Genomic DNA, 27776 nt, shown 5'->3' on the forward strand with positions numbered 1-27776 from the left:
CCCCAAGGCCAAAAACGGAATTTTTTTTTTTTCGCTAATTTCGCCGATTACGCTTACCGTACGCGTACGGTAAAAAATGATATAAAAAAAAAAATTATGCACACTCTCCCCACCCCGTGTGCAATTGGTGGCCGAAGGCCACCAATTGTGCATGGCTTATAACAGATGAGATAAACTATAATATTTAAAAAAAAAAAAAAATAATAATAATTATCCACACTCTGTCCACCTCGTGTGCAAATGGTGCCCAAAGGGCACCATTTGTGCATGGCTTATAAATATTACGAAAAATTAAAATATTACCTTTCAAAACGAAGTGCATCATATGTCCTCCATGTGCGCACGGTGCGCGAAGCGCATCGTGCGTACATGGCCCATCTAGCGTAACGTGGGCACGGCACTAACTGCGTAAAGTGGGCGCGCGGTGCGTGAAGCGCACCGCGTTCTTACTGTGCGCGCACGGTGCGCGAAGCGCACCGTGCGCGCACGGAACGAACTGCGTTAAGTGGGCGCGCACGCCACGAATTGCGTAAAGTAACTTAGCATTTAAAAAACCGTACAAATTCACTGAAAAAACCATAGGTTTCACACACGTTATAGTTAGGAATTAGCATTTAAAAAACCTTGCAAATTCACTGAAAAAACCATAGGTTTCACACATGTTATAGTTAGCGGAAATTTTACTGATAAAAAACCAATGAAATTCCCCCGTTATAGTTACTGTAGGCAACTATAACTCACGCGACCGTAATCCTCTGCTGATGACATATGTGTCTTTATGAAAAAAAAATATTTGTAATATATGTATAGCTAAAATTTAATGGAAGAAGACATGGGCAAATAAGTGTCTAAATACAGAATTAGCATCAGCAGAGGATTGCGGTCGCGTGAGTTATAGTTGCCTACAGTAACTATAACGGGGGAATTTCATTGGTTTTTTATCAGTAAAATTTCCGCTAACTATAACATGTGTGAAACCTATGGTTTTTTCAGTGAATATATATATATATATATATATATATATTTACAAATCAAGATCCGCTGAAGGCCTACTTAACAAAGGCCTTCACGGCTGAAACGCGTAGTTTTGTAAGCTGATAAAGCTTTCAGTGTACCTGGATGGTGTGCCGCTTCATTCCTTCACAGTTTGGACTTTTGTTTATGTATGTATATATATATATTCACTGAACAAACCATAGGTTTCACACACGTTATAGTTAGGAATTAGCATTTAAAAAACCTTGCAAATTCACTTAAAAAACCATAGGTTTCACACATGTTATAGTTACCTGGGCATTTCACTTGTGAAAAACCAATGAAACTCCCCCGTTATAGTTAGTGCAGGCAACTATAACTCACGCGACCGCAATCCTCTGTTGATGCTAATACTGTATTTAGACACTTATTTACCCATGTCGTCTTCCATTAATTGTTAGCTATACATATATTACAAATATTTTTTTTTCAGAAAAACACATATGTCATCAGTGATGTAATATCTGACGTCATCAGCAGAGGATTGCGGTCGCGTGAGTTATAGTTGCCTGCACTAACTATAATGGGGGAATTTCATTGGTTTTTCACGAGTGAAATGCCCAGGTAACTATAACATGAGTGAAACCTATGGTTTTTTAAGTGAATTTGCAAGGTTTTTTTAAATGCTAATTCCTAACTATAACGTGTGTGAAACCTATGGTTTTTTCAGTGAATTTGTACGGTTTTTTAAATGCTAATTTATTTATGTATTATTATTTTTTTTATATATTTATTTTACAATAAACTACGTATTAAAAACTATTATTTGTTTTATTTTGGTTTTCACCCTGCGATTTAAAAAAAAAAAAAAAAAAAAAATTTGGGGGGGGGGTTTTCAGGGTGCGCGCACTGTGCGCGCACCCCCGCGATTTTTAAAAAAAAAAATTGTTTTGCCTTCGGGGTCCTTCAGGGACTCCCTGACAAAGGCTAGGGGGTCAGGAACTCTCTACCCTGCCCCCTTTTCACGTTCGCCACCTTCCTTTTTCACTCTTGCACTGAAAACAAACAAAATGGCGGCCGACACTTCATGATTTCGACCGATTCGAACGTTGACTAACATGTAACCACCAATCAGAATTACGCACGCGCACGTTAGGGTGCTCGCACGGTGCGCGCAAGGTGCGCGCACCCTGCGCGCATATAGATATATATATTGTTTTAAATGCTATTTTCTCTGGAAATACTTTATAGATTTACACCAAACCTGCAAAAGGCACTTCATGGACCTTATGGCTACCTCTCTGCCAAATTTCACATAATTCTGTTCAGCCGTTCGGGCTGTAGCTGCGACTAAAGTCCCTATGGAAAAATCCATGGGGAAAACGTGTTTTGGGACCCCCCCTTTTTCTCAGCCCCCGCTTGACGAATCACCCCGAAACTTTCAGGGTAGGAGCTGAACGGAGCGCCCCATTAGTTTTGAAAATTTCGCGAAGATTCGCCAATCGGCGCCAAAGTTATTCAAAATAGAATTTTGAGATTTCCTATGGAAACTCGGTCCTAACTATAACTACCTACTGGCGACCGCCAGTAGGTAATATATATATATATATATATATATATATATATATATATATACATATATATATATATACACATATATATATTAATGCAACCAAGCAAAACCGTAAAATGTAATTCTAGTTGAATTGTACATGACGCATTTCGGCCACATCAAAATGGCCTTGATCACATGGTCGAATATATACCAAAATTAATATGTGTTTATCTGTAAGCTTGTTTGGAGATAGATGGTTGATTTTCAAAAATATGAAGCTGATATTTAAGGAATAAATCAAGTTTCACTGGAGCAAACATATTAGTAATGTTATTACCTTTGCAGCAGGGGTTGCAGCTATGGCTGCTATGTATTACCCATGTAAAGGGATTCCAAATTGATAAAACCTTTTTATGTTGCTTCTGGCAACCTTGCCTGGTGTGATGCATTAAAGTGATCATTCCTGGCAACACTGTGCTGAGGTGACCACTACCAGTAATCTTGCACAGGGTGGCCACTAATATAATCTTGTCTGGTGCGGTCATTGTTACAACACTAACAATGTTAATAGCTCTTAATGATTTTCCTTTAGCATAAGTAGCTCTTATTACAGAAAGGGTGGAGACCCCTGGTCTATCTGGATACGGCAACTTATTTTCCAAAGACAAAATGTCTTTTTTCTGTGCCCACCAATTGGAGTGTAATCCCTCTCATCTTTCTATACATTAAGATCACTTTTTATTTTTAAATCTGTTTTATTGTTATGAACGTTCAGCAAAATATACATCAAAAAATCAAAGGAGAAGGTCAGAATTACTGACGTAGTCAGCATAATGAACAACCGAAGTATCACTTCGAACATGTTCATACAGCACTGACAAACAGTTAAACAGTACCATTAGGGGAAGGGAAGAGAAAAGAAAAGGGAATGGTCAAACCTAGCTAATATATTAAAATGGCCTAGCAATGTATTAAGATGTACGTCAATACAGCACACTGGGAGTCCTCAAAATTTGAACAAGGGCAAGCACCGAGCCTGGGATTGTGCAGCGCCTGGTGTGTCTGCATTCAAAACCTAAGCATAGTTTGTTACACTGTTGTGAGGCTACTCCAAATTAACAATGACTTAGTAGGTGATAGCTACTTCTCAATACAGGGAACACAAAAGAATCAACACATACATTAGGTCTCCATGTGGAAGCAGCAGAATTGTTATGACGCTAACTTGGATTATTACCTAATTGAGAATGATGTCAAAACTCACATATTCATTATCTCATCCACATATACATTCATCTAAGTGACTTAAGCACCAATCCTGATCTTGTTCTGTAACCTACATGTCACTCATATGTTAACTGTTTATGTTCTGTGAGAGATGAAAGCTAGTACTAGTCTACCTTGCTGAATCTATTTTGCGGGAAATGAAAGAATGCATGTATTGTCTTCTGTGAGGGAGGAAAGCTTGCTGTGCTACTGCCATACTGTCCCTATTCTGTGAGGAAGTATAGCTTGCACACCTGCTGCCAAATGTGTACCTGTCCTGGAATTTGAAAAACCTAAACTTGTGCTTCCCTAACTGTACCTCTCCTCTGAAATTGGGAAGCTTGCAAGGTTTCTGCCCACGGTGTACCTGTTCTACAAAGAAGGGTGTTTGAATGCACTTGCATAATAGGCCAGTCAGAAGATTTTGTTGGACCAAGGGGGAAAAAAGCAGTCGTGGGGCCCTGAACCAAAGACCCTGGTTTCAATCACAGCTTCCCAGCTTGACCAAACTACCTGACCTTTAGCAACTACTTTCCTTTCCTTTGCCTCCTTTTCTGTGATCATCTCATTTGAGAGCACCTTGAAATAATTCAGTTCAGGATATTCACTGTATAGAAAAACTAACGTGTATATTGATTAATTAACCATAATGTTACTCCATCTGTAACAAAAATAAAGGTTGTGTATAGGTCTCCATGTTTCGAAATAGAGCTGGTCTGATTCCAATGGTAGAAACATCTGTTGGATCGTGTAATATCAGGGTAAGGACAACCAACGTTAGAGAAGTAGTGCAAGGCATGTATGGGAGAATACATAAAGATGCCAGTGTGGTGTTGATGGTAAAGGATTATAGGATTTTTGTATTAGGCTAAATTAAACTGTTGATACATTTTGTGCAATACCTTGAATTGAATCAGCTTAAATCAAACGATCTTTGCCACCTTGGAGGGATATTCCAGCATTGCCACCCTCTCTTCAGACAACAATTGTCTACCCAAATCAGGTTCCCAGCGTTCAACTAAAGGAGTAACATCCACCCTTGACTGCCATAGTAGGCAGTAGTAGGCTGCAGTAACAGCCTTCCTGGTTTACCTGTGAATAAGCAGGTTGTATTGTACAGTAATATGTGTTGGCGGTTCAGCACTTCCCTGCCTCCAAATAAATTGCTCCTGGGCAAGCTCACGTTCTTACAGAGCTCATCAAAGAATCAATAACACTTAATTTCAAATAAGACACCCAGAGTAGTCACACCATCCTGGCCCCAACTTTCTTTACTTGGATTAGACGCAATATCTTTCAATTCAGGGTGCAGCCACAACTAAGGCACAGGAGAATATGCTGCAAGCTCTCCAGCTATTTTGGCTACTGCCTGGATTTCATCCAAGGAGTACTTCGGGTGTCCAGAATCTCAGACACCAATTGTCCACCACCCCAGCCAGACTTTTGTCAACCATCCACTCTGCAACCCTTGGCAGATGAGCAGCAAGGTAGTAGATTTCGTAGTCAGGAGCAGCTAACCCTCCCTTCTAAGGCAGAAACTACAATTTACGCAGAGCCACTCTACACCATCAAACACCCTGGCCCGACCCCCCAAATTAAATCCAACAGCAGTCTGTTAACATCCTTCAAAATACGGCCGGGCAACACCTCACTTACGTTAGTAAGTGAAAATAAAAAATAAAAAAAGCTATCTAGATATTAGAACCATCTTAGACAGGGTCAGTTTACCCATCACAGACAGTGGCAATTTGACCTAGAGGCGTCTAAATTTCCCAGCAGCGATCAACATTTTCCCCAGGTTACCCTCTTTTGTGTACCTGTCATTATGGAACACCTGGATTGCCGGATATCCTAAGGACTTCAGACTCCAGAAGAACTGCAACGTGGGCCGATCAGTTCAGTGCTCTCCGATTTGGGTCTAAGGGTGAAGACACACAACTTCTTCTTCACGGGGAAGACTCAAAAACACAGGTAAATCCTTAAGCGGGTTGCACAGGAATAGCAGCACATCATCCACAATTACGGACTGTACGTAGGTATGACCCAGCAAAACCACCATCATAGGAGACTCTCTCAAACTAAGTGTGTCCACCGTTGACACCATTGCGAAGGCGAACAGCAGGGGAGATAGAAGACACTCCTGCATAGTGCCCGTTGAACCTCCAAGACTCTGACATCACCTTTCCAGTTCACACCATCACTGTTGGATTTGTGCCAAACAGGTGAATCCATTTCCTAAAGACCTCACCAAAGCCCATCTCCTCTATCACCACCTGGAGAAAGCTCCAGTACAGTGTGTTAGAGGCCTTTTCCATTTCTATTGCTGCCACTGATCGGTCTCCAGCACATCCAATAAGATCATGTGAGCCTCAAACTGGTGTGTGAATGTTGAACTCAACCCAAGATGCATGCATCATCCTTTTTTACTTGATCTCCCTAGGTAATCACCAACCTGTTAAAGAAATAGATACAGTGCCGGGAGATGTGCTTAGTTTCAATGCTTACACACATGCTCAACCCTGTTGCCTGTCAATGACGAACCGTTAACATGTTCTTGATTTTCTGTTGACATAATACTAATGATGTTTTCATCATCCAACACCAATGTCCCATCGCTAGAAAGCGTAAGCAATGCAAGTATCAACACAGAAGTCAAGTGACAGCTCGTATCTACAAAGTAATGTCAAACAAAATACATTCGAAAATAAAAGCGGACTTGAGTAAAACAAATTAATAATCTGTGCATAATATTATGACAGTTTAAGAACATGCACTGTTACTTCATTCTTTAGTATTCACACTCTTGAGCCCAGATTTACATACAAGTCATGCAACGCAGGGCAGCGAGTAAAGTTGCTGCACTGCATTGTGTGAACTGGAGAGAGCAGAACGCACCATATCTACTTAGATGTGGTGCTGTTCTGCTCTCTCCCTGCGCTGGCGCACTTTTGGTGGCATATGCCAACGCCGACACTCTTGTGTCATAGGGCAAGGGATTAGGTGTTGTGGGAAGCATAGGTTTTGTGCTGGAAGGGATCCGTCCAGTATAAAAACTATGTGTTAAGGTGTTTTTCACTTTCGATGTGTGCTGTACAATGGAGCATGCAAGCAAAGTGGTAAATACAAGGAGAAATGTAAACATTTCTCCTAGTTATGCCTGCCCCAAGGCGCAGGATTTTGGCACAAATCCCTGTTTACAATTTTTTTCAGATATGTATTTGTGTCAAGACCCATGGGTGGTTGCATGGGAAGCCCATGTACCGCCCCTGTGATGCAAAGTAATGCAATGCAGTGTACTGCGTAGCTTTGGGTTACTTAGGGTTACAAGCCATTGCAAATTGTATTTGCGTTGGTTTATGCATCCCACCACAACCCTTTGCATCGGGTTTCTGTTAAAAAAAAAATTAAAGCAAACCTGACCTGAACTGTTTGTAAATCTAGGCCTTAGTGTTTTGGAATATAGCAAAACTCTATGCATCCCTATACGGCGCCAAATGCATGCTCTGCTGTGTCAGAAAACAATCCCAGCCTTTATCGACAGCATAGGCTGAAATAGTGCACAGTTTAAGAGCTTGTCAGTTGAGGGCTCACTTTTTAGAGCACAGATTAGCATTCAAATGAGAATTAAGTGAGTGGTGTCTAGCTTGCTCAACGAACATGCTGTGCAACAGAGGCACACGGGCTGTTTTGACTAGGATGTTTCAAAGGTAAGAGCGTAAAGTGTAAAGCATGTGTCATTGCCCTACGTATTCTGCCTCCAACATAGGAACAATCACCAGGTTAGACACACATGGGTGGCTGCCAGCTATGTCTGCTTGGTGGAGAGGGTTTTCTGCTGATGCACTCTGCTGTCTGACTAGGCAGAGCGCACACGGGTTCACTACTCACAGTGCCTGGGCTCCTGGTACAGACCAGAGCACTGGTTAGAAGTGGCCAATAGCATGAGCGCGGGAATGGTTCTCAAGGATCCCACTTTAAGGTTGAAAGAAGGTACTAGAGGCCTGTGTCTCAGCACACTGGGTAGCATTTGGGCCCCCGCCTCACCCAAACATGAACCATAGTAAAAACGGACGTTGTATTTTATGTGATTGTAGGAAACTGTTACAGACCCCTGATGTTCTAAATCTCCGCCAGTGCAAGACAGTGAGGTTGGAGAAGGATACGAGTATCTGTTCATCGCCCCCCCTCCCCACTCAAAAACACACCTACCTATCTTATTGTGTTATTTTAAGTGTAAGTAAGGTGCTGAGATGTGCTTGTTGACGAGGACTGCTCAGACTCCTTGCAGTTCATCTTGTTCACACCTACTTGGTTGTATAACCATTCCCAGAGGATGAGCCCTTTTCCTTGAGCTCAGCACGTTTCACTTGAAGAAACTCAATTGGGGGAGTTGTGGGTACAGAGTGTAAAGGTACGGTCACGAGTCTTGGTGAGCCTGTCTCCTGCGAGGTACAACCCTACTTGTGAAGGTATAGTCTGTCTGACCGCATTTCTAAACTGCTCACTACCATATTGGGTCTTTTGGCACTGCCAGAACAGCGTGTGAACAGAGGTACGGCTCTGGCAGGGAGAACTGTGTAAAAAGATGTACAGCCCGGACAGAAGGCTTGTGTACGGAGGAGCACAGTCGTGGCAGAAGAGCCTTTGAGCATAGAGGCACAGTTTGGTCAAGAAACTGTATGTGCATAAAAGTGCAGCCCTTTCAAGAGAGCGCGTGTAAAGAGATGCATGCCCTGTCAAAAAACCTTTTATACAGTCACAGCAATGTTAGAAGAGCCTGTGTAAAGACACGGCCCTGTGAAGAAAGCCAATGAAAAGAGGTATAGCCACAGCACGGAAGTCCCTGCAGCATGTGCCCAGACAGCAGCGCTAAAATATGTTTGGATAAAACGCGTGTGACCCAGACAAGTTGGCATCTGGCCCAGATACGGTAAACCAGTGAAATGTTAGAAGGTGTGGCACACACAGTGGACACTGGGGGGCCCATAGCCCTGTGCAGCAATGCTCTCAGCATACGTCCACGGGCTGAGAAGAGGCGAGGGTGCCCGGACTTCACTGATAGTGAGAACCAGGTGAATTCTCTTTCTCAACACTTGATTTAATTACAGTCGCTAGGCAAAAGCCGCTGCATAAGGTGCTCGCAGCAATGAAGGAGTTCCTGTTATGCCCGGCTGTTGGCTAATGGAAATATATAAAAGTGCTGATACTCAATATCCAAAGTACCTTTTTGCTCCTGAGAAGTTCCGGTGCTCTCCCACTGAACCTATTGCAGCAATGCCTAGAAGTGCAATTACACTTTCTTTCAAATTAAAGAACTGCAGGTACGTACCGGGCAGTGCTTGCTTGTCCATTTAAAGCCCTGGCGCCGGCGCTAAAGCGTCTGTCAGAGAGCCCTTGCTGAAACAGGTACTGGATATAGTACGGGGGTAAAGAACCAGGCATATGGGACAAGGGTACAGAGTAAAGTGCTCAAGAGTAAAAGTGAGCAACCAGGAGTGCAGGCCGCGGGCTGAAGGCGGCCCGTGTCTGCTGAGGAGGGTACCGCTTCTGCCCTCGGCGGAGGAGCCAACGCCACGCCTGCAGCCGGTGCTCGCGCTGCCAGTCAGTTGAGGAGATGTCTTCCCTTTCCATGGAGCCGCGCGCTCTCCCCTCACGAGCGTCCTTTCCTGTGGAACGTGCTGAGGAGATCTAAACGGCGCGAGCGACCGTTGGGGTTTAAACACACATTGAAGACAGGTGCTGCGTCAAGTGTCCGGGGTGCCTCTGTCGCTGAACCTCTAGGCCGGGCAGAAAATGTTCGTTCCCTGGAGTGTTGCTTAGTACTGCTTGTGCCACCTACACTGCCCTTCTGTGTGCCAATGCCAAGCTTGTCTAGCCCGCTGGTGCCACCTACCCTGCCCGTGTGTGTGCCTGTGCCATTCTGCTACTCTTCCACAGTGCCAGCGTTATCTCTGCCCAGTGCTACAAATGTTCGTTCCATTGGTGCAAAGGTTGGCTGTAAAATGCCCGTGCCACTTGCGAATGCTCTTCACACCCAGCTATGCCCATGCGAAAGGTGCCAGCACAACGATGTCGGACTACCTCTGCCCTCGGTGCCAAAGCAACCAAGCCCCCCTGTAAAAAAAAATGTTCGCTCCCTTGGTGTCAAAGCTGGCTATGGTCAGGGACTGACAGGCAGGAGAGAACAGATGCTTGGCTGGGTTCCTCGACGGGCGGGCCACCTCTGGCTGAGGCCAGTATCTAGCCGCGAGGCTCAATGTGGTGAGACGTAGATGCCTCTGAAAGGACAGGGGAGACAAGGACGGCAGGGGCATTTTGAGTTTTTGGGATGAGGGCGGGGTGATGATGGAGAATGAGGGAGGATTAAGGACGGAGGCAGTTATGAATGTTGGTCGTATTAGTGTGGGGATATTAATGTAATTGTAAGATATTGTGCCAGCTGCAATTAAATGATGTCCCGTTCTCATTAAAACAGCCTTTTACACATGTGAAAGGCTGTCGTGCTTGCGCCATGTCGCACCTAGATGGCTATGAATGACGGTGTTACGTGCGATTGCTGCCCATGGCCTTATTATACCTGCCTATATATACCCAAGTGTCACACTTATCGGTCACGAGAACCTTGGTGCCCGCCTGTGGCCTAGATACCAAGGCTGGCCACGATCCTTGTGCCACATCCAACCATGCACTGCCCATGCCCTCGGTGTCAGTGTCCTATCAGCCACACGCTCGCCTGGCTGTACACTCCCCACCCGCATCTCCCGGTTGACTTTTTCAGACAGAGCAGACTGCGAAAGTTGAGCTTTCGAGTTTGGAGAACAGAGCAGAGCCGATGGTGATCTGAAAGGGGTCGGTATCAGTAGATCAGGCTCCGAGCCGAGTCTGGCACCCCTGCAGCCCTGTCTGTCTGAAGTTTGGGGCAAGCCCCTGACACACACCGACGACAGCAGGGCACGCAGGACTGCGAACAACGGCGCTACTGGGACGGGCGAAGGCAGCAGGTTCACTGGTGGATGTGCGGGGGTGGAGGGGGCGGGGTGGAAGTGGAGGAAACATACAGAGGGGGCACAGGTAGGTATGTGGGAAGGAGGCACACGGGTGTGCAGTAGGAACTCAGGGCAGTATGCAGGGGGGACACAGGGAGATACGCATGTATGGAGGGCAAATTACAGCCTAGGGTGCAGGGAGGAGGTACGCAGGATCACACGGGAAATTACCCAGTGGCCCCAACACAGTAGGGGGACGGAAGAAAGGTACAACGTTCACAGATGAGAGTAGCAGGGGTCAGAGGCAGAATTATGCATAGTCTGCATCGCAAGGGGGGCTAATAAGATATTTAGGGGTAAATGGGGATATGCAAGTTGGTTATGGTGTGGGTGTGCTAAGGAGATATGCAGGGGAGCAGAGGGAGATATACAGAGTAATAATCTGGCTATGGGGGTAAGGAGAGGAGATTATACAGGGATAGAAGGGATAGGCAGGGAACGAGGGGAAATCCAGTGTGAAACAGGTGGTTGCAGAGGGTGAAGCACAGTGGAGACAGTCGGGGATATCCAAGTTGGCACAGAAGTGTGTGTGCAAGACCACGGGAAGCCACACATCGGTTTAAGGAGGGTCCAAGCATGGGTCATACAGTGGACAGGCATGTGCATGGGAATACTTTAAGGTGAATACAAGTGGCATACCAGGGTACAGTAGTGTGAAATGCAGGGGGCAACTGGACTAGGCAGAGGCACATGCTAGTCGCACAAGGGGCGTGCACTGTGGCACAAAGGTGTATGCAGGATTGCCACAGCAGAAAGTTAAGAATAGACACGTGTTGCATGGACACAGGACATGTGAGGTGTTTGGAGGATGGGCAAAGAGGGGCTATGCAAATGACTCAGGGAGGGTATGAATGGTAGGTACAAGAGAGCCATGTAGAGGAAACGGCAGGGTGTGCAAGTGGGATATGCAGAGTAGACACGGGAAGGGTATGCACGGGCGGGCACAGTAGGGGTATGCAAGGTGGACACTGGAAGGGCATGTAGAGTTGGCACAGGAGAGGCAAGCAGAGTGGGAAGTGAAGTAGTCTATTTCGTGAACTGGGAAGGGGTGTGCAGAACTGACAGAGGAGGGTATGCGGAATGGGCACAATCTGGATATGCACGGGTTGGGGGTATACAATGGTGGGTTACGGCAGCCTGTAGGGCCAGTGAACACCAGCCAACCTTACCGTGTGCATCCTGAGCTCCAGGGAGAAGGTGCCTGTGCAGTGGTCTGTGCACAGTGATGCTCCCGCCCCCTGAGCTCCCTGCTCGGCACAGGCGCTCCGCCCGTCGCGGTCCTTTCCTGGAGGGGCTGGTAGAGGCTGTCCAAGGAGAGAGGGGGCTGCCGTCCATTCACCGCAGTGCAGGCCCGCTTCCCTCGCAGCCGGTGCTTACATGTGAATGAGCACGCTGAGCACTGACTGAAGTTTGAGCCTGAGGACTCCGGCACCGCTCGGTAGCCGGCCGGGCAGGGGAGGGGGGAGGAGGGGGGCGACGGAGGCTGCTCCGACGCTGACGTCACGCTGCAGATGTGCAGGTCGGGGCCGTGGGCACGCTGCGCGCGTGCGCACAGGCCAGGCGCGGGGGAGGGGGCAGAGAGGTTCAGACAGGGGTAGCTGTGTACACAGAAGCAGACAGACACTGAAACTCCGAAGCACCTGGGGATAAGGACAAGGAACCAGAGAGAATAACTGGGGATGGATACTAAAGCCAGGCGCTGAAATACATGTAGATAGAGATCGAGAGATGCACAGACGGCCACCGAGACACGGGCACCGACACAGAAGCACAGAACTGGACATGTATGGAAATGAAGACCGCGATTTCTAGACAGATACCAGCACATAAACTCCGAGACTCAACTATTAAGCGAAACATCAAGATAAAGTCACCACGAAAGTTACAGCGAGACAGATCTACGAACACAGACACGTGTGGAGACAGAAAACGAAGCATGGACACACAGACACACACAGGTACAAAACAAACCCCGAAACATCTTGAAATGAAAACAGATACCAAAGGACCAAGACACAATAATTGAGGCCTCCCGATCGAGTGAGATATGGAGATAAATGAGACCGGTAATTAGATATATAGACTGAAAGCTAGTAGCAAGGACACATACACTTACTAAGCATTGACGTCAGGGTACAGAGACTCACAGATACCGAACACATACCCTGAGATAAACACCAAGGTATGACATCGAGGCAGTGTGAAATCTCACAGAACTCTATGGGGCATTCAGATTTCAAACGAAATACGTTTCCTTACACAAGATAGTTGCAGTACGGTACACTAAGCCTGCCAACAAACCACGGGCTGAAACAAAAGCACATAAATCAAGATACAGACAGACGCAATAGGCACAAGTGTGCGCACACATCCAATCTCATAACAATATGCAGAAGGATACAAGAATGCATAGAGACGGGGCCATCTCGTCAATCTTTTTTGACTGGCGCTTTTACATGTCCTTGGTGGTAAGTAAGGCAGTGCTTGGGGCAAAACACCCTTTGTCAACATAGCATGAAAGCAAATATGTGGCAGTGGTAATGTGTGACAAGAATATGTATGTGTGTGCATATTTAAACAGAAAGAATATTGCTGAGGTGCAGCAAAACCACGATGATGCAGAATCATATTACAATAGAACCACAGTACCACACAACCTAACAATGCAACAGTAATTCAAGGACACATACACAACATACCAAAGAAATTAAGCAAAACAGCACACTAACAACACAAAAAGAACACCAACGTAATATAACACTATAAAATACAAAACACAACAGCACCCATTCAACAATTGTTTTGAGTAATAGTTTGTTTTTTGTTCTACTATAATTGTGTTGTGTTTGTGCTTTTATTCTGTCTTGTGTTGTTTTGTGGCATATTGTTGTGGTATTGTAAATGTGTACTATTGTGGTTTATTATTTTGGTGGATTTGTTGTGTCATTACGTTCTATTTTATTGTTATGCTGTTGTTTAAGCATGTTAATTTGTTATTTAAAATTGTGCCATGCTGCTTTTTTTGTGGTATTAAATCATGTTGCTGTGTTGTTGAAGTGGTGTGTTGTTTTCTTACTGTTGTACATTTTTGTTGTGATGTGTTGTATTCATTTTTGGGTTGTTGTCTTGGTGCACTGTGTTGTTTTGTTGTACTGTTGTTTTGTTTTTGTCTCGTTATGTTTTTGTTGTGTTATTTTGCCTTGTGTTATATGGGCACTGTGCTGTGTTATGCAGTTTAGCTACTGTAGAGTATACATGTTGCTTCATTTCCAATCAAAAGCAGCGCATTCCTTTACATTTCCAGTGACAAACAGCAATTTACCACTGTCTAATGTTGTATCATATGGCTATTCCAGCTCTTTAACTATTTTAAAACACCAGTCAATCCAAAACTGTTTGGTGAAACCATATTTTAAATCAGCACTTAGAGGGCTGACCGGATGTGACCCAACCATAAGACTTATGCCATGACACAGGAACTAAGCCACACTGACGGGGATATCAAGATACAGACACACGGATATGAAGACGCAGAGAGTTATCTAGATAGAGACATTTAGAGAGACACAAAACAAGAAAAATATATCGAAAGAGAGCTACTGATACCAAGACATAGTAAAGCACTGAGGCATGAACCGAGACACAAATACTAAGGCACGGATATTAGAATACACTGCACCCACACAGCAGACACACCTGAAATACCTCTCTCTGTTGTGCAGAGATACTGACACCAGAAAATGTATGTATACGAGAGATACCAGAAACTCAGTAGGCACACTATTATAATCAGGAGCTATAGAGGGCAATGGAAGACATGCAAGAATTCTGATAGAAATAAAGGGGTATACATACGCTGCATGCAGTGAGCACAAGAGGGATATGCAATATAGGCACAGAGACACAGTCCAGATACCAAGAAAGACAGTGAGACATAAATAATGAGATGGATACTAAAAAATAGACTCACGACAGCTTCAAGACAGATAACAGGAAACGGGCAGTCACAAACATAAGTTGATACAGACACAAACTTTGGAGCACTGGGATAGACACATCCTGGAATACTGACAGAAAGACCGCTAAATATAAGCAGACATCAATATGGACACAGGAACAGGGGCACACAGACCTACATATCCCAAGACAAAGACTTATATCTCAACAGGGACACTTACATAGATAAACACAGACACTGAGAAAATAGATAAACGGACATAAAGAGACACACTGACAAAAACCTGGAAATTCAGACGCCTAGACACAGATGTTGAGTTATAAGTATAAAACCATACACTGTGACAGACAACAAGACTGGTTTGGAAACAAAGAGACCAAGACAAATGCTGACACCGACATCAAGGTTCTCAGTGTGACGGATATCGAGTGTATGAGACTATGAGTGCAGAGACACAATATCAACTGTTGTTTATGCTGACAATCCCATCCTGCATTTATTATTTTTCCCTGAAAGTTCACTTATATTTTCTATGGCATGTCAAAGTGGCCTGGATCTGAGGATTCACACATACACTAACTCAAGGGTCTTCTACTCATGCTTACCCTACAACAGAAACAAGAAAGCCACCGTATAAGAAGCATGCAAATGAGAGTGACGATAAAGCTAACCAATATACGTTGGAACCCACTGCAGAAAATCCCTGTCCTCTTTGGAAGTGCTGCCGTTAGGCCACGTTCACTCTATAGATATCAAAACGTTTGGTCATACATAGAGATATAGACACTGATATGCAGACCAAAATATATAAACAACAAATGACAGACACCCAGAAACTGAAATGTAAATGCAAATACAGGAGCTGAGGGGTCATTTTGAGGTTGATTGATGTGGAACATTTGCCATTCTCCTGGCCTCATGTAGTGGTGGAGGAACTGATGAACTTCTAATGTGGCACCTCTGGGTGTGTCATTGGATCTTCGGGGCAGTGGTGCTTCCAGCACAAGGCCACTGCCTTCAAGGTGCCGAAAGGCCCAGCCTATTTAGGACACATCTATTACTGCCTTTTTCCTAGTTACAACTCAACTAAACTGTGGCGGTTGTGAACAGGAAAAAGGAAGAATAAACCACACGTACTGGTAGAAAACTGTAAATCTGTCGGTGTCATTGCTTTTTGATACTCAGAAACAAAGCCCAGGCACCATGACGTGCACCTGTATGGTATTTTATTTTTGCCAAAGGTATTTCTGCTGTACAAGTGGGAGCGCTTTCGTGGTGCAGAACTTAGAGGTTTAGCATCTCCCCACCTCTTCTGCCTCAGAAGACTGGTAGACTATCTGCCATGTCCTAAAAGAAGCTCTAAGACACATTTACAGAGACGTACCCAGACTACAGAATGACAGTGCACCACACATGTAGAGACACTGTGGTCACAATGAGTAATCAAGACCAGCACAGAAACACCCAGCAAGACATAGGCATTGAAAAAGAGATGGATAGCTAGACAGTGACAAAGGCAACAAGGGAGACATTGAGACCATGGGAGTAGCTAGAAACTTAAAATAGCCCCCACTTGAACCATACCACTAATCCTACAGAGGACGCAAACCTGGCCCTCGGGAAAGTTCCCTTCACTCTTATATTCTTCCTCCATCCACCTATCCATCCTTTCACCTTCTACCTATTAATCCATGTGTCCAATGTCCATCGTCCACCCTTCCATCCACTCATCCATCAATCCTCTCACGCTTCCACGTATACATCCTCCTTTTCATGCAGTTACCCATCAATACCTCACTGTATCAATCTATCCTTCCTTTCACTCACCCATCCTTTCATTATTCCTTAGGTGTCTATTCTTCATCCTTCGATACATCCACCATTTTGCCTATGAATCCATTTACGATTCCATCCATTCTTTCACCACTCCATCTATTCTCACACTTCCTTCCAACCTTCCATGCTACCTTTCACCTTTTCTTGTTTATTCCAATCGTATTTCCTTCATTTCTCCACCCTTTCTTTCCATCAATCTTTTGTCTCTCATCTTTCTTTTGCTTTGCTTTCTCTCTTATGCTCATTTTTCCTATTAGTTATTTTTCTGTAATTTCGCTATTGTCATCACTTTATATTTTCTCGTTCTGTTTTCTTTATGGTGCCTGTAAGCCTACCTCTCATAAAGTCCCTTTAAACATATAATTAACATTTAGTGGGACATATAGGGTCCAGTGCATCCCCTGCTTAAGTAAGAGCATCACTACAGCAATGATTGAGACAGATAACCAGGAGAGATTTTATTTTTTTGTATCCACTTGTAATGCACACAGCTACCACAAAGGGCTTCCCGGCGCAGAAAGGAGTTCAGATTAGTGGTTCGATGCAGTGGGCTAGAATAATCAAGTCTTCAGACCCTTGCGGAAGCTCACAAGTGAATAATAATTCCTTAAACCTATGGGAAGATTTCCACAATTTACGGCCGAGATATGCAAAAGAACGTCCTTTTATATGAGTTAAGCGTAACCTCGGTATCGAGAACAGGGTTTGAATAGAGGATCACAAGGTATGAGTCAGCTGGTAAGGAACCATCAGTTACTGAATGTAGCAAGGTCCTAAACCCAGTTTGGCTTTAAACATAAAGCACAGTGCTTTAAACTTAATGCGCTTGGCGATCTTAAGCCAATGCAATTCCCAAAGCAAATGGGAAAATAACGCTGTTTTCGGTAGATGAAAGAGCAGCCTAGCAGCAGTGTTTTGCACAATATGAAGCTGCTGAACCAGGGCCTAATCAGCTCCTAGGTACAGCACATTCTCGTAATCCAGTCTGGATAGGATTAAAGCCTGAATGACCGTTTTATGAGCGGCTGAAGGTATCAGCCACAGAATCTTTTTCAGCCATGTAAGAACTGCAAAACATTTAGCAGTGACTCTGGCCACTGGTGGTTTTATGGAGAGTTTATTATCCATGAACACGCCCAGGTTTTTCACCGAAGGGGCTGGGGTGGGCAGGTTCCAGAGGGTCTCCGCCCAGTGTCTAGAACCCCACAGAGAGGCGTTCTTACCCACAATCAGGACCTCCGTCTTATCGCCATTAAGCTTGAGGGAGTTCTTATTCATCTATGTCAAAATGTAATTCAAGCCTCGGTTCAGAATCGAAGAGTCATGTTTCTGTGCCAATGATAAGGAGAAAATAATCCAAGTATCATCGGCATATAAAAAAGGGCAAGTCCACAACTCTCTACTAAATCTGGCAATAGGTGGACGTAGATATTAAATAACAGGGGGCTCAAAATAGAACCCTGCGGAATTCCAGAGGTCAGGGACTGAGGCTTAGAGCACACATTGGCTGAAAAGACCTGTAACAGATGGTCTTTTAAGAAGGAGGCAAACCACCCAATGCTGAATCAGCCAGACCCAATACCTACAGTCTTGCTAACAGAATTAAACGAGACACCGTATCAAGATCGCTGAATTGAGTTAGAAACTGATTTTGAGGCAAATACACAAAGTCAAAGAAAGCCAGGCACATAGACGTGAGATACTAAGGTAGATCTACACCAAGACAGCTACCACCATGTCATGGGACACCAATGCCCATCGGAACAGGGACACAGAGATAAACGCAGTGAGACAGGTCTAGAGATAAAGACAGAAAAATCCCAAGAAACAGACATGGAGAGTGGCATGTCACTAGGACAAAATTCCCAAACTCATGCAGAAACCAAAAGCTACCTCAAGGCAAACACAGAACTACAGAGACCGAGAAACAGACACTTAGTAACATACATTGACGCACCGATTAAGAGAGGCTCTTAGACAAACACAGATACGTAGACGCTGAGACAGGCATCAAGACATAGATTAAGACAGACAATGGGGACCTGAAATCTAGAAAGACATTAAAAACAGACACTCAGTCAAAGGCACAGATAGATGCAGAGACATATAGCCAGATTAGAGAGACGCATAGATACAGTCAAACAGAAAAAACTTAGACCCTTATACACATGAATCCAGAATAGTAAAACAAAGCAAAATAATATAATTGAGACACAGCCAATGAGATGGAGATGCACCAAACTTCTAAACAGTCAAAGAAAAACAGAAACTTAGCCACAAAAGACACTGAGTCAGACAGGAACACAAACGCAGACACATCCAGCGATCGAGGCATGGCCAGACACAAAAAAACAAACACGAAGATACAAATCTAGAAAACAACACAAACACTGCACAGGAGGGCTCAGACATACATTGACATTTGTGCCTTTCGAAATATGCATTTTGTATCACTTCAGAGCAGGCTTAATGGTAAAAATAATAATATGGTGAGTAGCCTTTGGAGGGTATTATTACTGTGAAGAAGAGCTCCGCAGAGGTATCAGGATCAAGCCATGTGGGCATGGAGACTTGAAAGCAGCTGACGAAGGTGTGCACTTTTGTGATCTAGGAATGGTGTGTTATGAGGGCTCTCCACGTCAGCGAGCCCAGATCTGTTTGCACTCATGCGCATCAGGTGTTGTAGGTAAATTTGTGGATTTGCATCTCCTGATGAACAGAAACATTCACCTACGAATCACAATCACATATGTGCATTTTGAGCAAAAGCATATATGTACGATCACAAAGGATACTGTGAATCAGCATTAAAGTGTGTGCTGTATGCAGGTAATCAGGCAGTCTCTGCACTCAGTAATGATTGCTTGCATCCCAACCAAACCTTGTTGGATGGTATCACTGTTGATGGGCTCTAGACAAAAGCCTACGCTACACACACTGACTGTACTCTTATAATAAAAAGCTTAGAAGACTTAAAACACACTAAAATCCTTTCTTAATGGTACAGAAGGGAGGCCCGCTGCAGAACAGGCTTACTTGGGGCTTGGAACAAGAACATCTGGGAGGTTTAATATGCTGTAAAACGCTACCAGAAAAGACCCCTGTGAATTAAATACCATCAAGAAACAATTATCTTACTTTCATCTGTCTGTAAAACTAATGTGCAGTTATTTGATCATGCAAGATTCACCAATAGTAGTGTATGGTAGTGCAGTTTGAGGCCTATGAACTGAGTGCCCAGATTGGGCTGAACCGTGCACATATGTTTGCTAAGCTGCACTATAACACACAGCACAGGTACAGCATGGCCACGAGCAATGCATGTTCCTCTGGTACTCAGCAAAGGAAGCAGCAGTGCAGCGTTCCCTTGCACGCGCACACACACACACACACACACACAAACACACACTCTCTTTCTCTCTCTCTGAATGAGTTCATCTTTGGCTACAGCAGTTCACAAGATGGCCTCGCGTACACGAAGGAGAGGGAGGTGATGTCACTCGGGATTTTAAAACCGATCCGGAAAACGTGTCATTGTTGAATGTCGACCCAGAGACTTCCCTAAGTCAACTGACTGACTGACTGACTGAAAAACTTATAAAGCGCACTTATGCCGAGGCGTCTTGGTGCTGGGTGAGTATGATGACGGCAGCTGATGGATCTTAAGACCTTGTAAAGAGCCAGGTTTTTATCAGTTTCCTGAATAAGGCCCTGTTGGATTCTAACCTGATAGTCATGGGAAGGGAGTTCCATAGGACGGATGCTTGGTAAGAGAAGCCCTTTCCTCCCCATCTAGCTCTTTTTACTCTAGGAACACATACCAATCCTGAATTGGCAGACCTAAGACAGCGTTGGGGCTGATATACAGAAAACAGGGTTTGAATGTCCACAGTCCCTCCTCCGTATATAGCCTTATGCAGTAAGCACAGGGCTTTGAAATTCACTCTCTGACAGACTGGGAGCCAATGTAGCTGCCTGATCACCGCAGACGTCGGATGGTGTTTAGGTAACCTAAGCAGAACACAGGCCGCTGCATTCTGAAGTGATTGAAGTTTTGTGATCTGTCCCTTGTCAACACCTAAATACAGAGCGTTACAATAGTCGACTCTGGACATGACCAAAGCTCCAACCACTGTTTTCCTAAGTGATAGAGGGATGAATAGCAAGATTTTCCGCAGAACTTTTAATGTATAAAAGCATGCGGAGCACACTTGATTTATTTGCAAAGCAAGTTTGAGGTCCTTGTCAAGCACAAATCCAAGGTTCCTAGCCTTAGACATATACATCAAAACCTGGAAATCTACACATTCCTATCACAACTACTTCTAATGTGTAGAAGATAGCTCTACGAAACCATGGGCACTAGGGAGAAACTGAATGGGCAGCGTCTGGAAGGAGGTACTGCGGGCACTGCTGAAAATAAACAAGCATTGGCAAGCCATGCCAACGGCTTGTATTGTGGGTCGAGACCAGTGCAGTTAAAAAGCAAAAACATTTGCTTTCTATATAAAGGTACGTATGAGATAAATAATTGAATGTGTGATGATTGGTAGCATTTTTTAAGTGTTTAAAATAGTCCCAAGGAAGGTGGAATTATACACCAAAAAGCGTATAGAGTGAGGTGAAAACGTTTACCCTCTGGGTGGAGCCAAAGCCCATTCTAGGCTGCAGTGTGCCAAACGCGTGCCCTGGAGAATAAGACGTGTGAAGCACTTCCTCCTGCGTGTGTTACTAACAGGACGGCTTTTAATTTCACTTTCGGTAATTCTGTGAGTAAATTGACTTTTTTTCTGAAAATATCCCAATCATTTCATGTATTGACTATTTTTACTGCCTGGGCCATAGTCTCAGTTACAAAGCCAATAGTAGTGTAGAATGTCACGGCTAGTAAGTACCCCAGGAATATTGTATACAATTATATACAATAATGGCACTGTCATGATACAACCTACAGACTCCTGTCTCTCTCTCTCTTTGACCATCTCTTCCACTCCTTTCGTCAAACCTATACAACTATGATCTCCCTAGATTCTCCTTTGAGCTCCTCTCCTTTCTCCCTTTCTCCCCCCCTGACTCCCCGATACTCCATCAGGCCGCGTTCCCCGGAGTCACAGGCCTACCCTTCGTTTCCCCCTACTTTTGCTCCCTCCTCTCCCACTCTTCCCCTTTCCCAATATGTTCCCCCCCTATCTCGTCTGCCTTGCCCCTGGCTTTCACTCCCCTTCCCCACCCTGTACCTGCCCAATTCTCTAACGCTTTCACCTTCCCCCTAATCCAACCAACCTCCCTCCTTCTTATTCCACCAGTCTTACAACCTGGTCTACCGATCAACTTCCCTTACATTCCCCCTTCCTTCCCCTTTTCACCTCATCCCTTTCCGCTCTTCCCCGTCCCCCGTACCCTAAATTCCACCTCCCTTCTCTCTTCAACCTCCCCTCCCTCTTTCTATGCTTCCTAACCATGTCTCCTTCATCGACAATTCCTTCCTCGTCTCTCCCTCTGACCTTGCAGTCCCCTACTCCCTCAGCTTCCATCTAGCCCAATCCCCCTCACTCCACCCGTTACCTGTCCCCCTTCACTTACCGTTCATAACCTATAGTACCTGTCCAGCACCATCCTCTCTTTTCTCCCCATATTTCTGGCCTTCCTTGGACCCCCCTCCCTCCCCCCCTGTACAGCACCCTCTCCTCTCTTCTCCACGAACCTTTGGCATTCATCTAACCCCCTGTCCTCCCCTCCCTGTTCAGCCTCTTCTCTCTTCTCTCCTTACCTTTGGCCTTCATTTGACCCCCCTCCTACTCCTCAACCTTCTCCTCCTATTTATGATCTCTACTCTTCCCTTCTATTCAACACCAGTAAAAATATTTCTCCTCCCACCACTGTTTTACCATCCACTCCTATCGCGTACCATCTTTCCCCTCCGTTTCCTGCTCCTCCATCCCTCCACGTCCTCAATCACCCTCTGCACAGCCTCCCTTATCCCGTTCCCCCACCCCTCCGCACTCCCGCCCTTATCCATCGAGCCACCCAACACTCCGTGCTCAGCTCTCCTCTCCCTGGAAAATAAACTTGATTCTCTCATCTCTTCTATTTCCCAGCTTGTATCGTCCATCTCACTTTTAAGCGCCAAGATGTCTCCCTTCCCTAATATCCTCCTGAGGAGTTGCGTGCTCCCGCGCCCCAATAAAGCCAACCACAGTCTGTCCTCTACAGACATCTCCAACTTACTAGCCAGCTACAAGACCACCAGCGTCACTCCCTCTCCACCTTCCCCTCCTAATAATTCTACGCAGTTCACTATTCAGACCATTTCCTCTGTCAGAGCCTACCAGCCTCCATCTTACCGGGCACCCTCATTTACAAATCTTATCCCTATCTCCCTTAACAGCCCTAACACCCCCATCACCAAAACAGTTGCGTCAGTGCTGCACTGCTTGCTCCACAACTGCAGATCTGCAATCAAACACAAATTGGAAATTTCAGACATTATCACCCTCCAGAATCTTGACATGTTCTTCCTCACTGAGACCTGGTTTAATGACTCCTCTCATACTTTGTTTGATCTTCTGGTACCCACTGACTACTCTATCCTCAGAAATGACAGATCAGACAAAATTGGGGGCGGTGTCGCTATCATCTTCAGGAATTCCCTGCAAATGAAAGCCTTCCCTACCACCCTTTTCGGTACATTCGAATGCCTATCCCTAGAACTTCAAATACATCATGGCTCACCCTTTAGATTCCATGCCATCTACCACCTGCCCGGTAACTGCTCTTCCTTTGTGGAGGAACTCACTGACTTCATCAGTGTCCAATTTTCTCAAAGTGACAGGCAGATCTTCCTGGGTGACTTTAATCTCCATTGGGGCTCTTTGGAAGACTCTGCTACCAACAAGCTTGCCACCTTTCTCTCAGTGAATGATCTCTTCCAACATTGACTGGAAACCACTCATTCCAAGGGCTCAATTCTGAATTTTGTTATATCCAAAGCAGATCTGCTGACTACTGCTCCCCCATCCATGTAGACTGGTCTGACCACTTCCTCGTTCCCTTCCGTTTTCATCTTTCACACGTTATAACTCTCGGCCAACCTAAAAGAGCTACTACCTGGTTCTGCAACACTAAAAACATTGATCTTGACACTTTTTGTGACTCTGCTATGCGGTCACTTCCTAGACTTGACTCTAACGTTGATGTCAACGTTCTCACCTCTCAGTGCCTCTCAGTCCTAGCAGTCAAAATCGACAATGTCGCTCCACTCCAAAGCAAAAGGAAAAGACCCACCCCTCAGCACCTTGGTTCAATAAAGCTCTCTATGATGAAAGGAAAAACCTTAGAATCCCGGAGAAACATTGGAGAAAATCTCCTTCCACCTACAATCTCTCTCTGTTATGTTCAGCAAGATACAAATACCACAACCGCATCTTCCATGAAAAAGCATCCCATTTCAGATCCCTCCTTGACTCAGCCAAAAACAGACCCCAAAAACTTTTTGACCTCATCAAAAACCCAAACTGTTCTCCCCTAACTACTAAGTCCGAGGACTCCACAAAGAAAGCAGCCGATTTCGCTATTTTCTTTGATGAAAAAGTCAAAGGACTGGTGGATCAGGTCGCCCACCCTGCCCCCTTTGAGGAGCGGAAATCCTTAGTCACCTGGCAATACTTTGAAGTCATCTCGGAAGATGACCTCCTCAAATGAATCCTCAAAACCAAACCATCCAACCACTCTTCTGACCCCATCCCTGGCGTCATCACCATTGATTTCTACACCCATACTCTCTTACTGGACCGGGCTAGTTAATCTCTTCCTCAGTCAAGGCTCCCTCCCTGTTGCCCTTAAATCAGGACAGGTTACCCCTCTGCTAAAAAAAACCTCTGCTGATGCGAACGACCTCAATAACTTCCGCCCTATCACCAACCTCCCTTTTCTTTAGAACTTTCCCTACATATTATGGACAATAATCTCCTCGACGTTTTCCAATCTGGCTTCCTCCAAAATTGCAGCACTGAAACAGCCCTGCTGCAAGTGATTGATGATGCGCTGCATATACTCGACTCTGGGGAATCGTGTATTCTGATCCTTCTAGACCTCTCTGCAGCCTTCGACACTGTTAACCATAGCACCCTCCTCAACACTCTTCAACAGAGAATGGGATTGGATGGCACAGTGCTTAAATGGTTTGCCTCTTTCCTCTCGGACAGATCTCAAATGATTAAGATAGCGAACAGTCTTTCATCTCCATTGGCTGTAGGTCAAGGCATCTCTCAAGGTTCGATCCTGGCACCCACTCTGTTTAATCTCTACTTGGAACCATTAGGGAACCTCCTAAGCAAATCTGGGATCCATTACCATCTTTATGCGGATGACACTCAAATCTACCTCAAGGTGTCTTCCGCACACGATCTCTCACTACTCAACTCTACTCTCAACTCCATTCACAACTGGATGTTAGCTCACCAACTCATTCTAAATCCCGCCAAAACTAAATTCCTCCTCCTCTCTACCTCTCTCTCACTTCCGCCTGCTCAATCGTGGATGGATCAGCTGAACTTACTCAACAACAAACCCATCATTGTCGACAGCGCTAAACCCCTAGGTGTCATTCTTGACAAAAGACTCAACCTAATCTCTCACATCAACTCTATTGCACGGTACCAGTTGCGCCTTCTATGGGAGATCCGTCGGTTCTTCCCGGAGAAAGACTTAAAAACCTTGGTACAATCGCTGGTTCTCTCAAGACTGGATTATTGCAATTCTCTTCTGACTGGCCTACCCAAATCCCACCTCTCCCCTCTCAAATCCATCCTCCATTCAGCAGCTCACTTCATTTCAGGGTCTAAACGAAGCGACCACGTCACTCCTATCCTGTCCTCTCTTCGATGGCTTTCGATCGAGGCAAGATCTATTTACAAAACTGCCTGCATCACACATAAAGCCTTGCACACGTCCTCCCCTCGTTACCTGGAAAATAAATTGAAATTGTCCGGAGGCTCTCAACCCTCTCGCAATGCGGAAAAGCTTCTGCTTGAGCCCCCGTCTTCAAAAGGGAAAGATCAATGGCGCAATCCTTCTCAAGCAATGCGGTGAGAATCTGGAACTCACTCCCCCCATTGCTCCGTGCCACCTCCTCTACCCGGATCTTCAAAGCTGATCTCAAATCTCTTCTCTTCCAAAGACACTTTCAGAACTAATACTTTCATTCTCAGGCCCCTCTTGGAAGTTTGCTCTTCATTGTAAATTTGTATTTTTTTCTGTACATTTCTCACCCCTGCGTGCTGTGTTGGATTTTGTGTTTGTGTACCCTTCATTTTTAGTCTCCTGTTTTTTCTTTGTAATGTTCTATTTGTACCACTTTTCTCTTGTAACGTAACTAGCTCTATTGTACAGCGCTCTGACACCTTCGGGTAATGTCCGCGCTTTATAAAAATGCACTAAATAAAAAATAAAAATAAAATAAATAAATAAAATTAGGAGGCAATGGGTTAAGCATTTGTTGTGGCGAGATCAGAATGAATAGCGAGGCAGCTGGGAGTACAGGCGGAAACAGGCATAAGACGCCCATCTCTAAATAAAATCAGCTTGTTTTCATATTACTATCTTAGTCTGCATACTTGATTAGTTGTGAGGAGCAAAACAATTGTTCAAAGACAAGGAAATTATGAGTTGTTTTTAAATGTAAACAATTTAAACAATTGTAAGCTTTTGAAAGACTGTGACGTTTAACCTAGAAGTTAATATAATGTTTTCGGACATTGCTTTGGCTCATAAAACTAGCATGTACTTGTTAAATATTTTATTATTATGTTGATTTCATAGGTTGGCAGACTTGAATTTGAGTATTATATTTATTGCAGTTGAAGGGAACAACGCAATCTCGTCCTGAAATGCCAGAAACGACAGAATTTCCAGAGAGTGAGTGAGTATGTAAGTTGTAACAAAATGAAGTAATCAGTTGCCCTTTGTAGGGGGAGCTGCAAATACCCCTTCCATCGTTTATGCCATCACTTCCTCATCCAGGAGGCAGCAAGAAGCAACCCAGTTTGCAGATGTGCACTATGCAAAATTTCATTCACCCTTGTCGGATAGTCTGGGTGCTGCTTGTACACTACAGTACTTTTCTTAGACACGCTCTCTCACTGTCATCATTGTTTTGACAGATGCGAATAGGGACAGGCCAGTACACATTCACATAGATGGAAATGCTTGGAAAAGTACATGTAGACGGATAGACAGCTACATCCACACACTCACCCGAAGGCAGGCAGACACAAGGTTTGCACAGACAGACATACATGGAGATGTGCCCACAAAGAAAGGGACACTGAAGCAACAGCCACATATATAAAAAGCAATAGATTCTAAAACGCAGATAAAAAGGTAAAGTGACACGCAAACCAAAGAGATGGGGGGCCATTTCACACAAAGTAGGAAAGGAGCAAACCACCAAGCAAACACAGATGCAGGAAGATGCACAAACACATGCAGAAATACAGACACTGAATCATAACAAGCATTGGCATAGCCAATAGGTCTCGCCTTTGGAACCTTATAAGTATTTAGTAATGCAGTACAATATCCTTGGTGCAACAACATCAACTGTTGCATGGCTAAACACTTATAAGGTCCCAAAGGTGAGACCTATTGGCTATGCTAATGCTTGTTCTCATAAGAACAGAACAGTCTCTGAGGCCCATGGCTATGTGCGGGAGGGGACCACAGGCCTCACGATGCCACGGCAGAGTCGGTGGTTGCAGACAGAGTGCACACCCAATGCCATCATCGCTTGGCAGACCAGGACCACAGCTCACGTCCTTATAATATTAAGACACGTCAAGGCTTCTGACAACAAAGTCACACGTTACAAAATCCTTCACAGATATTAGAAAGCGGCGAAATGGCGAACACATTACAGAATGACTTACTATGTAATTCCCGCTGAAATGAGCCACTCTCTGCCATAAAATAACAGAAAAGTACTGTATTTTATTAATATAAACGGAGTTCTCAACTCAGAAAAGCATCTTTTTAGTCGGAGATTGTAATCCGCAGTGCTGGAGGCCGGTGGATATTGAGGTGGGCTAGCTTGTCTAAAATAAAAGAACGGAGGAGGAACAGACCCTGCGGACAGTACCCTCTG

General features: G+C 44.7%; 1 protein-coding gene and 1 long non-coding RNA gene across 2 annotated transcripts in view; one reads left to right on the plus strand and one right to left on the minus strand.

Moving 5' to 3' along the window:
- The window catches only part of ADAMTS6 (ADAM metallopeptidase with thrombospondin type 1 motif 6), a 1840341-nt gene extending 1828058 nt beyond the window's left edge, over window positions 1-12283 (minus strand). Inside the window, exon 1 of the mRNA XM_085631708.1 lies at window positions 12012-12283. The gene's annotated coding sequence lies outside the window, so the exon portion shown is untranslated. The remainder of the gene's footprint in view (window positions 1-12011) is intronic.
- A 145-nt stretch (window positions 12284-12428) lies between these two features.
- LOC146865394 (uncharacterized) overlaps window positions 12429-27776 on the plus strand; it is a 166928-nt gene continuing 151580 nt past the window's right edge. The window contains exons 1-2 of the long non-coding RNA XR_014976630.1: window positions 12429-12800; window positions 26494-26551. This is a non-coding gene — a long non-coding RNA (uncharacterized LOC146865394). The remainder of the gene's footprint in view (window positions 12801-26493; window positions 26552-27776) is intronic.

This window comes from Triturus cristatus, chromosome 2_1 (genome assembly GCF_964204655.1).
Source record: "Triturus cristatus chromosome 2_1, aTriCri1.1, whole genome shotgun sequence".
In the NCBI taxonomy this organism is placed as follows: domain Eukaryota; kingdom Metazoa; phylum Chordata; class Amphibia; order Caudata; family Salamandridae; genus Triturus; species Triturus cristatus.